Source organism: Falco punctatus (genome assembly GCF_963210335.1).
Source record: "Falco punctatus genome assembly, chromosome: 15".
NCBI lineage: Eukaryota > Metazoa > Chordata > Aves > Falconiformes > Falconidae > Falco > Falco punctatus.
In genome coordinates this window covers 15,061,503-15,073,763 of record NC_137595.1, presented here as the reverse complement: position 1 = coordinate 15,073,763, position 12,261 = coordinate 15,061,503, and the positions used below count along the sequence as shown (strand labels likewise).

At 43.8% G+C, this 12,261-nt stretch overlaps 1 protein-coding gene across 2 annotated transcripts in view; it reads right to left on the bottom strand.

Annotated features, from left to right (window-relative positions):
• MTM1 (myotubularin 1) overlaps positions 1-4,932 on the bottom strand; it is a 47,335-nt gene extending 42,403 nt beyond the window's left edge. For both annotated transcript variants that reach the window (XM_080365728.1, XM_080365729.1), the window contains exons 1-2: positions 4,793-4,932; positions 1,484-1,639 (exon numbers count right to left, since the gene is read on the bottom strand). The gene's annotated coding sequence lies outside the window, so the exon portion shown is untranslated. The remainder of the gene's footprint in view (positions 1-1,483; positions 1,640-4,792) is intronic.
• Positions 4,933-12,261: the final 7,329 nt, after the last annotated feature.

Below are 12,261 nucleotides of genomic sequence, written 5' to 3'. Positions count from 1 at the left end.
ACCCTGGCTTTCATCCTGACAAGCTTTCTTGTGGGAGAGTTACAAGCACCCTCACAAAGAGATAATATAGCAGGACACATGCCATTATGGACACTAAGTAACTTACCTGTTGATGGACTCTGAGCTGTTAGCTAGATATTTCTCATGCTTTGTATCACAGTAAGAAGGAAAAGCAGCACCTGCTTCAGTGGCAATAAATACAATTATTTGCTAAGGCCTGTTTTCTAGCAATTATCAGAGATCTATTCCTTGTAATTCATGCTGACAATTTTTTCTGTCCACTTGTACTTGCCAATTGCTTCTCCTGTGTCTGTTCTATGCATAGTATCTTTCTCTTGCCATGATTATCTTTTTTACTTACTTTTTCTTAATATTTACTCTAGTAACCAAGTTCTGAAGTGGAAGTTCAGTCATATGAGTGGATCAAAGAAGGTAGTTTTCCCTCTATGCATGTAGTCCTGTACAGCAAATAGCTGTTAAGTCTAGCTAGAATAGGTGGCACGACAGAAGCGAGTAGCTGTTGTTAGGAACCATTAGTCACATTACCTCTAGAATCAGCATTACATCTGTAGGAAACCTATGCCTGAAGGCTGATCCGTGGCTTTCTAAACCCACCCAGTCTATTTTCTCTACTCTGCATCCCCTGCAGGGATGTATACCTCCCACATTGTCAAAAGCTGATGCAGTTGACAGGAAAGCCTATGGGACAGCAAATACAGCTTCAAAGTTTTCTATTAAGAGAGCCTTCAGTTGCTCCCTGCTCATTCTTCTTGAAAGATATCCCCTTAGGCCACTGCAGTTCTATTGCTAAAGATTTAACTGATGATTCCACAAGAGAAATGGAAATTGTATCTGTTATATAATGAAATCCTCTGTGTGTGTGTGTGTGTTTGTGTGTGTATATATATATATATATATATATTAAAAAAAGACACTGTAACGGTTAAAATTACATCCCCTACTCAGGCTTTCCTCCAACTTTCCTTTGAGAACATGTACAACCGATGCATCAGACTCCTCCTCCTCCTTCATCTGCTGTGTTATTTCTTTCTTCCACTGCATGGATTGCTTCTCTAAATACACGTAATACTACAGAGAAAGTATCATTCTGAGTTTGTGTCTGAAAGAAGCAGACTGAGGACTATGAAGAAGTCATCCACAAACCGTTCTTTGCTTTAATCCCTAAGAAAGGGGAGACTGGGGCTATCCTAAGTCTTTCATGGGGCAGCACCATACGTTTGCGTGTGCTCTCTTCCAAGTAACAGGTAGGTACTGTGCCAGGCACAGAAAGCTCAATACTTCTGTATTACACATTTGCCTATGTCCGTTATGCATTAACGGGTCCAGTCACATCACACAGAGTCTCTGGCATACAGCCTCTCCAGTCATTTTATGCAACAACCCAGCAAAGAGTCTGTGCACCAATTACTTATATTTTGTTGAAATACACAGACTACATCTTACACAAAAGTGTAGCACTTACTTTTGTTTTCTCTTGCTCAGAAGTTTCCAGGTTTAGTAAGTCATTTCAGTTGTAGAAAATATATAGGTGTCCACTCCAGTGCAAGCTGAGAGGACGACTGTGTGTTCATTCCTTCAACTCTCGAACAGCATTGGAGTTCTGTGCTGTAGCTGGCCCCTGACAGGAATGGAACAGGTAGGAAGACATTGTTAGCACTTTAAGAACTAATGTCAATTGCAATATTCTGTAACAAAATAAATAAATTCTTAAATAAAATAAAACCTCCAGAAAGGAAGCAAACTCACAGAACAGTTGCTACTAAAAACATTCTGGAGAAAGGAAACAAACAGGTCTAGTTCTTTTTCTGTTTCACCTTGCATCAGGAGGTTTGGCATCAAAACGATGGAACTGAGAACTTTCTCTTCTAGAAATTTAAGATACGGCTTTGAATCCACAGTGAGGTGGACCGAGAACTGGCTGAACAGCAGAGCTCAGAGGGTTGTGACCAGCAGCGCAGCCTAGCTGGAAGCCTGTAACTAGCAACTAGCAGCATTCCCCAGGGGTCAGCACTGGGTTCAGTCTTGTTCAACTTACTCATCAATGACCTGGATGAAGGGACAGAGTGGGCTGAGCAAATCAACAGTTTGCTGATGAAAGAAAAATGAGAGGAGCGGCTGATACACCAGAAGGCTGCGCTGCCATTCAGCAAGGCCTGGACAGGCTGGAGAGGAACCTCAGGAAGTTCCACAAAGGCCAGTGTAAGGTCCTGCACCTGGGGAGGGACAGCCCCACGCAGCAGTTAGGCCAGGTGTTGACCTGCTGGGAGGCAGCTCTGCTGAGAAGGCCCTGGGACTACTGATGGGACAGCAAGTTGCCCATAAGCCTGTAGTGTGCCCATGTGGCCAAGGCGGCCAGTGGGATCCTGGGGAGCGTTGGGAGGAGCATGGCCAGCAGGTCCAGGGAGGTGGTCCTCCCTGTCTCCTCTGCCCTGGTAAGGCCGCATCTGGAGTGCTGGGTCCAGTTCTGGGCTCCCCAGTTCAAGAGGGCCAGGGAACTGCTGGAGAGGGTCCAGTGGAGGGCTGCAAAGACGATGAGGGGACTGGAGCATCTTCCTTGTGAGGGGAGGCTGAGGGAGCTGGGCCTGGGTAGCCTGGAGAAGGGAAGGCTGAGAGGGGATCTTATCAACGTCTACAAATATCTTAAGGGCAAGCATCAAAAGGATGAGGCTGGGCTCTGTTCAGTAGTGCCCAAAGACATGATAAGGGGCAGCGGGCACAAACTGCAACAAAGGAAGTTCCATCTGTATATGAGGAAGAACTTTACTTGGAGGGTGACAGAGCCCTGGGACAGGCTTCCCAGAGAGGTTGCAGAGTCTCCTTCTCTGGAGATGTTTAAAACCTACCTGGACACAACTCTCTGCAACCTGCTGTAGGTGATCCTGCTTTAGCAGGGGGTTGGACTAGATGATCTCCAGAGGTCCCTTCCAACCCTGACAATTCCGTGACATGTTTCCAACATGTAAATCATAAGCATGGTTAAAAGTCTGCATAAGTTTCCCACACATATTTGGGCACCTTTCTGCACACAGTTAAGCACTTCCTCTCATCCCTTCCAAAACAACACTGCCATTCATTTGGGTTCTTTTATTCCCCCAAATACATTCAGGAATGACTTTCATATGAAAGCTGCTATGTAAACTTGGCAAAGTCAGAAGGAAACAAAACTTATTTTTACCCGATTTGAGTTCACAGAAAAAAAACCCAACTATGTTTTCTCCTTTAAAAGAACACACACAATATTAAAGATTTGCAGTTGCCTCTCATTACATTAGTCCTGCACTCTATTCTTAGTTAACACTGTAACTCTATGCATCAGGAATATGTTAACACTAGAGTATGCTCAACCTCAGTGATGCTTCAAGCCCTTCTCTTCGGCAACTGTGCCTTTTGGAAGTTTCCTTCTGACCAAGCATAGAATGATCAACAGTGCAAAAAGGGAAAATTCTGCATGTATGTAAATTATTGAAAACACCTCTAGATCTCATCTCTTGCGACATCTGCCACACAATGAAGCTGCATACAGACCCAAAAGTTCTGTGTGTTAAGGCTCATTGCACTTACCAGCTTTGTTAATAACTGCACAGCCTAACTTTTTTAACCACCTAAACCACAAATTAACGTTAATACGAAAACCGTACCAAGAAAGAGGTTCTAGTTTCACCCAGTGCTAATCCTGTACCATGAGAAGTCTGCCCTTCAGATCTGGTTAATGATAAACAAGTATATAATGACCAGCAAGCAATGAGCACGATATTGCCCCAAAACGGGTATTACGCAGTAGAGCCAAGGTACTTTTTAAATGTACATAGTTTTGACTAATACCTATTGTGACAAGTCCATCTACAGGCCAACTGCAAAACACTTAACATCTATGCAATTTTAAAACTGAGTTTGCCTATGTTGCTTTCTACAGGACCAAGAAAAAAATGGGGCTTTCTGTGAAAAGAAAAAAAGCTAACAGTCCTTTTACACTCTTAATTACACCTACATCTGAAAAAAACTCAGAAAATCAAAGGAACAACCCAAAACCCACTAATCAGACACTGTTGGAATTACACTTTTTGGCTGCCAAAGCACAAACACCAGCAAGCAGAAACACTCTATCACTTTCCAGAGTCATTTCTTGTTTTAAATTAAGCAAAAACGTTTGCTCTGGAATGGAAGGTTTCTGCTTTCAGCTGTGAACACTCAAAGAAGTCACAAGATTCAGAACAAAATTTAAGCCAGTCAGAAAGGAACACTACAGAGGCTTGTAAGTCTGAAAGCGAATCAAGAGCACTCGGGGTATTTTTTCTATCCCAAGAGCGAATTTCTTTTTGCAGGAAAGGTACAAATCACAGTTCACAGGCGCCTTGCTAAGCCGCGGCGCTGGGCGATGCGCTCCGGTACCGTCCCGCTTCCAGCCTGATTCAGCACAGCGGGGCGAGGGCCCGGGGCCGGAGCGGGCAGTACCCAGCCGCCGCAGAGGCCGGGCCGGGCCCCGCCGGCCGCAGGGCCCCGCCGGCTCCCGGCAGGCGGGCTGGCACCGGGGCCGCAGGGCTCCCCCAGGGCCGGGGCCGGCGGGGGGGGCCCTCGCAAAAACCCCCAGGGCAGCCGGCGGGGGCCCTGAGAGAGAGGGGCTGGGCCGGAGGGCAGGCCCGGGCCGGCAGCCGTCCCCGCCTGGGCACACCGGCGCGGGGACGGGAGGGAGGGCTCCCTGGGGCAGGGGCAGGGGCAGGGCCCGCCGGCGTTACCCCGCCGCCCGGCCCAGCCCGGCCCCACCGAGACTCACCGCGACGCCGACGCCGCCGCGGGCCCGAGTGCGGCGCCCAGCGCTCCCCGCGCCGGCCCAGCCCGCCCCTCACGTGACGGGGCGGTGCCCCGCCCGCCGGGAGGCGCGGGGCATGCCGGGAGCGGGGGGCGCGGGGCGTGAGGGAGGGCGGGAGCGGCGGCGCCTACGCGGCTTGCCCCGGGAAGCGCAGGGAAACCGCCGGGAAGAGAGGGAACCGGGGTGGGGGGGAGGCAAACACGGGGGGGGGGGCGCCCAGGGTAACGCAGATCCAGCAGGTCGATCGGTGGCCGTCACTGTGCAGAGGCGGCCCAAGCCGCCTGCGTGCGCCCTGCCTACAGATAAAAACCGACACGGAGTAAAAGGATCGGTGATGCAGGTGCCAGGGGGATTATTCATGTAAAATTCGAAAAAAAACAAACCTTTACATACAAAACAGCCTGGTGCCACTGTACGAAGAGTAGCAGCACACACGGCACAGGCACCCTTTGCTGCCTGCCGCTGCCTGCCGTCAGGAAAAGGGGATTAGCAATGTTATAAAACATTTTTTTTTTATGTTATACAACGTATTTCTGAGTTACAAAACAACTGTGTCCACTTCCTCTGTGCTGTGGCCAGCCTGAACTTTTTCCCCTGCCAGTGGAGTGACAATGCCTCTCCCTGCCCTCAGGCCTGGACACCACAGAACAGCTGATCAAAGGAAAAAAAAATATAATATGAAACAAAAGTAACCCCGGGCTCCTTCATGATCCCAAGCACTGAGCAGCTCCATACTCGACTGAACCCAGATCTCTCCCGCAGTGCCTGCCTCACCCTGACATAGTGCCACAGCACGAGCTCCTTTGGGAGGGAGATTGTCACCTGCCGGTTTGCGAGTGTCAAACCAATAACCATCGCCTCTGCTTTTCCATATCATCCTGAAAAAGTCTCCAATTTAATTTTGCCAGTTGTTTGTTGTCTATGAACGAATAGTTGCATCGTCTGAAGAGCCGACCGAGCTAAAGGCACTTTGAGGTGAGCCATGCATTTGTACCAGACAAGATGTACTTTCAGAAGGAGCCACAAGACAATAATTTTAAAATTAATTTTATTCTTTACTTTTAGGTGTCTCCTTTACTATCAACAATTTACATCTGGAAATTCCAGTAACTGTAGAGAATCTAAATCAAAAAACACAAAGGAATTGGGCTGGTGCCTCTTCCGATGGAAAAAAATGTTTCTGGATAAAAAATACTTTCCTGCAATAAGAATGTACTGTGTTTTATGTTAATAACCAGAAGCAGCAAGCAGTGAGCAAAAGGAGATAAATGTTAGTTCACCTCCCTCACAGGCAATCTTGTCTGTTGTCTTCTGGTATGATATGCCTTTATTGCTGATATCACCCTTTCAGTGAAGATTAGCTGGAAAATTCACTGATGCAATTTGGAAGTCTTGCTTTGATTGATGCCAGTGTGGTATTTCCAACTGTAAATCAGAAATCAAGGTGTTGGTTTATATATACACATTTATATGTATAGTTATTGGTCTACACATACAAGTGTGTATACACACAATCTTTGTTTGATCATTCATTCAAGGTTTCATTCAGATCACATCTTAAAGCTTTTCTCTGACATCGTGAAAACTAGAAAGGCTTTTTTTTTTTTTTTTTTTTTTTTTGCCTTACTCATTTCTGACACTCCATGACTCAGATTACTGAAAGTGCTCTCCACAAATGCCCTCATAAATTTCTGTCCATCCGTTTTGTTCTAGATCTTTTCCAACCCGGCTTATGCCCCTTGCATTTCTTTAAAAGGACAAAGTCTCAGACAGCCTATTGCTCATACGAACATTAATGATCGCAACTATTATTCCACCCTAATCTGTCCAGTGAAATGCGCTCCACCTTTGTTCGGTTACTGTCCTCTCCCTTTTTTTCCTCCTACATTTCTAACCCACTTACTGACATATTTTTCAGGGGCTTTTCCTTACATGCCTTCCAGCTTCCAGTAGATATTAACCAGGCCTTCCCCCTTGGGTCGCTCCTCTAGTCACTCTGTGTTTTATCCCCAGATAATGGGTACTACAACCACAGTTCAAACAACTATTTCCACTCAGATTTTTCACAGCTATGCCTCCTCACTGCAGGTTGGCATGCTTTCCTTACTGAATTCTTGGCTTGTGTCTCTGTTGCCTTCTTATGACTGCTCAGTGGGACTCACCTGCTGCTGCATGCAGTCACAAACACCCTGTGAGTCCCACAACTGCATGGTCAGATGCCTGTAGATGATGTGAAGTGGAAGAAACGTGCTTTGAGTCTGATGATGATTCATCTGATAGCTATTTGGCTCTGCAAGAGCATACATTGTTACAGTTCCGTGTGTGAGTGGGTTCTGGGACGTTTAGGCTTTCTCTCTGTTTCTGAGTCTGTTCCTCTTTCTTTTGTATTGCAGGATATAGTACCTGGCTCGTAAGCAGCCCAGCAGCACACAGCTCCAGCTTCCAGTCCCTGGACCATCTGGATAAAAACTGGTTAATTGACAACCCTAATGTCATTTTAAACTCACTACAGTTAAAATCATGTCAAGTCTTCTCCCTCAAGCCCTCTGTACTTTATCTATTACACTATTATCTGCCTGTATGTAATCTTCTTTGACTCAGACCTTTCCCTAGCCCTTTATGTTCAGACTGTGTCTAAATCTGTCCATATAGCTAAAACTCCCATCTTCTCAAATCTCAATTACTGCAACATTCTTTCCTTTGGCCTTGGAAAATATAACCTTGTCTTGCTCATTGAGAACACTGCTACAAAGACCATTTTTCTTAGTCTGTCATTTTCACTGTGTTACTCCTCTTTTTTCATCCCTGTACTGGCTCAGCCTACTCCATCACGTTGATCCTTACCTACGTGTCTTTGCTTTGGAAGGCCTCGGTAGCCTGCCTCACCTTACTTGCCATTTCCATTCGCTACTGAGATCTAACTGCACCTCCAGTTAGCTCATGATACCAGTTTCACAGCCCTCTCGTAATACGTTTAAACAGGTTCTTTTGCGCATTCTTCTGACTGCCTTTTATTTCCAAGGATCCTATAAACAGCCCCAAAGTTACTGATAATTTTTCTTCAAAGCTCGCCTTAAAACTTTTCTTTCCTGTAATGTCTGCAACAGCATCACGTTTCTTTATGCTGCCTCTCTTGCCCCTATTCCTCAGTTCTCTCATTTCATACTTTGTTAAGCTCTCAGGGCAGGACCATCCTTTCTGTCGATTCTGACAAGACTATAACAGGGTCTTGTAGCACCATGGTAATGCAAATAATACATAGGTGGAACTGAGATGCCAGGGAGAACCTAGGTGCTATGAGATTGATGACAACAAAGTGCAATTTGGGAGCATAACCATACCTGATAAAAATACTAACTTGTTTTCCTACTATTCTGGAGAGTAGAAGAACAAAACTAAGCAGAGGTGGGGAGTCTGCATCTTTAAATCAAGCCCATAGGTCAAGTTAAAAATGATTTATATCCATCTACCTGACAACAATTTTTGTTTGGTTATAGTTGCTGTTGTGACAGATAAAATGGAAAAGACAATGTAGTGTTAAATATATCATACATTCATGGGTATGTCTGTATGTTCACATGTGTACTTTTTTTTTTTTTTCCTTTTATAAGTTAGATATCAGAAAAGATACGGTATGTCAGTGATGCTGTTGCTTTTCTAGCACTGTGCCACTTATACCCTTTGTTTCCTGTTGTTGTCCTTTCTTTGCTAACTTTGTGTTTATTTTTGTCTCTGCTAAATAAAGACTGCCAGATTTAATTCTTCTAAGCGGTACTTTAAGACCTCTTTAACCTATTTCTATCTAGCTTTTCCCCTCAATTAGCCTAATAATTTCTTTATAAAGAAACATGTTGCCAAATAAAACACCTATAGCACCCTAAAAAAAATCTGCCCCTTGCTGATTGACTCACAATAGCAATAAGGTGAGTTATGTAAGAGGCTTGTTGTATTTCTGGATCCTGCGACTCCCAAGGGCTGGAAATAGCAATTGTATTTTGGGAACGATTTTCAGAAACACTGACTGAATGTACATACTTGTTATTGTGAAATCAGGCAGATGCTAGCTTTCAGATACCTAAGTTTTGTATGCACAGTACTGCTGTCACCAAAACCTGGCACACAGCAACTGAGGCATACATATACATACATATATAATATACACACACCTGCTATGCCTAGTAGACAGATTCCTCCTATTAGATGCTGATTCTTTGTCTTCAAAGGCAGAGAAAATTAATATCAGGTACTTACTGATTCTATATTTAGGTAGGAAAAAAATCCATTATTTTCTCCATGCAAATATTAGAAGCAGTTAGTATGTTTTATTTGAGAAATAGCTGCATTTCACAGGAAGGCAAACTCATTCTCACATGTATCATACCTAATTTGCATAGTAAGTAAAAGGTTTTAAGAGAACTGAAATGAATTTGGATGAAAAGAACCAAACAAATGGAAGTTAGTAATAGCCACTGAATTAGCAGGACTGTTAGTGGAATTCATTTTAGTACTGTTAGAACAATACCCCAAATTAAGAGAAATAGAAGAAAATCCTCTTAAATGGAATAGCACACAAAGGAATAAGCTTCCAGTACACTTAAATGTAAATTGCAATAGAAAGTTACCCGTTAAATGTGTAAATATAGCCCATAAAACAGAAGGACCTTCTAGACTAATACCTGTTAAGTGCTTTGCTTTTGCTCTGTTGCTCTGAAATTCTCCAAAGGGCTGAGGTTTCATTCAAATCTGAAAGAACTCTAGTGACACCAGGCAGCAGAGACTGCAGCAGCAAAGTGGTTAAAGTTAAAATACCTTATAAAAGCCCAGCACCTTGGCATCAAACAGTTTCGTCAGCATAAAAAAAACTGTGTAGGATGGACACCCCAACACCCTCCTTCTATTGTCATGGTCCACATGTGTACAACTTAAACTACCATGGTGCCTGAATCACTTAAAATTTAGCATGTTTAAACATCTTTTTAAGTGTACCAATGAGCACAACAGAGATGGGCTGTCAATACAGTTAATACATGTTCTATTGAGAAATACTCTCAAGTTCGTAGTACAAGAGTCACAGCAGCTGATAGGACAGGAAGGGAAACATTCTCAGCAGCATTTACTACTCACAGGGAATTTTGGTGTATTTTGAAAACACAGCACAGCCCCTCTCAGCTGTCATCCCCCAGCAAAGAGGAGTTAGCTTTAAAATCTGGACAAGCTCCAGGCAGCAGGCTGTGATTACTGAATGACAGAGTCCCAAGATCACAGGACCAGCCAGAGAGCCTGAAGAAAGATCAGTATTAGGAAAGCCCTTCCTCTTTCCTCTTTAAATAGTGCATCTACTTAGATCAAAACATGTTTTTAATTGATTTCCATGGTAGTATTTGCTGTCATATTGGCAACAGAGGTGACTGCTTATGCAGGATAGGCAATCAATGAGTTGGCAAACTGTTTCAGGGACCACCACCACCCACTAGAGCTTTACTGATTTCTCTCTCTAAAGACCAGCTGATCCAATAATTCAGGAGAAATTCTGCACTCTCAGGTGATGAACTTCAGGCTGGATTCAAGGCTGTATCAGCAGAGCCTGCCAGCGCAGAGCTAGAAAAATTGAGAATATAGTTTCTTCTGGGTTCTCCAAAGGTCATGCTTTATTGATTTTGGTTTAATTCAAATTTCCCGACTATGTTTTGTAGGGAAAATGGATCTAATCTTGTTATTATAAGGTGTTATTCTTTCTAATAAAAAAGAAAACCCACCACCATGGCATGGCTGCATAAATATGTCATGGTGGGGAGAAGAGAAACTGGGTCTCATATGCAATTTTCTGTCCCATTGTTAAAGAAAATTGCCATTTATTGGCAGGATTAAAAACAACTGGCATTCATGGTATTAGCAGGAATCTTCATTGCAGCAATCAGTGAAGGTTTTTCTCTTAACCCCCATGGGACCAAGGATCATTCCCATGGGACTGAAAGAGCCATGCTACTGTGGATCAGCTAGCCTGGCTCATCTTTGCACTCTGGTGAGCAGGAGAAAATCCTTTTATTATGAAGCACAATTTCTTTAGTTGATCTAATGAGTGAAACAAAACCCCTCTCAGCTCTGCAAAATCACTGAGACTGTTGGGGTCTTTGGAAGCCCTGAATATCACATCAGATGTTGTTATAGGTTTCTTCAGACAATTAGCAAAGCTTTAAGCAGCCACCTGAAAGAAATAATGGCTTTTATTGGAGCTAACGCACTCATTTCTTCCACAAAGCTTCTTGTGAATAATTCTTGCTGGAAAAATTGTACATGATTTCTTTTCATTTATATTTTAATGCAATTTATTATACAACGGCGACCTCCATTCAGGGTTCAGAAGATCAGAGTACTTACAGTAATCTTCACAGCACTTTGTATCTCCAGCTACAGCTTACATTCACAGCATGAAAAGAATAAGAAGTTAATGTACCAAATCAGAAAGTCTCTGTGTGGCAGTGTTAATCTCAGTGTTGAGTTATTATTTATTAGTAGTATTATCATAGCGTCTAGAGACCAGGGCCTCATTGTGTTGGGCATCGCATAAAATACACAAATAATATATTTGCTCTCTAGCGCTCAGTTTAAATTCGAGGATGATTTGAGGATGCGCACAAGAGGTACTACAGCTATCATTACTACCACAGCCAGAGGCAAAACTCTTTTCATGCTTATTGTGGATGCTGACACCAGGAATAAAATTACCTACTGACAGGCAATTAAAATGAACACATTATTCTGGGTTCAGACCTCAAGATGCAAGAAGATGGAAAGAGCCTCCCTGTCTGATTTCATGCCAGGCCAAGCACGGTTGCAGATGGTGTCTTGCTGCACTCTTGGGTACATTAGCCATCCGTAAGAAACTCAAGAGGTGTCAGGCATTTGAGTTTTTAAACCAGTCGATCACAGAGATATCTGCAAGATGAAGCAGTGGGTGAAATGGTGAAGCAGTTCCGTATCCCTGTGAGTTGGAGCGTGGAAGAGTGTGTGTCTGTGGTGGTAGATCTGCACGTGGCTTAGCATGTTAGCTTTTGGCATAGCAGCTGGAAATGTGGGCATGTTTTCTGGCTCACACACTGGTAACCATTCCAGGATGCAATGACCTTTTTTTTTTGCTACCTCTAGTAAACAATATTTGGCTCCTTTCTGTTAAATGCTGTATTCATATCACAACTCACTTCTAGCAAGTTTCCTCTGAGAATGAGTCTGATGCAGACATTTCTGTGCGTGTCTAGGCACACCGCCCCACTAGATGATTTTGAACTGTTGGTTAATTGCACCAAATTCAAAATACACTAGAGGGTCTCAAGATAATTGAGTTTCACAGAGTGGACACCCAGGGAGAAGGGGGTCACTTTCCAAATATTCACCAGTTCACCTTTTACAGCCTTAAATTCCCATCAACCGTTCTT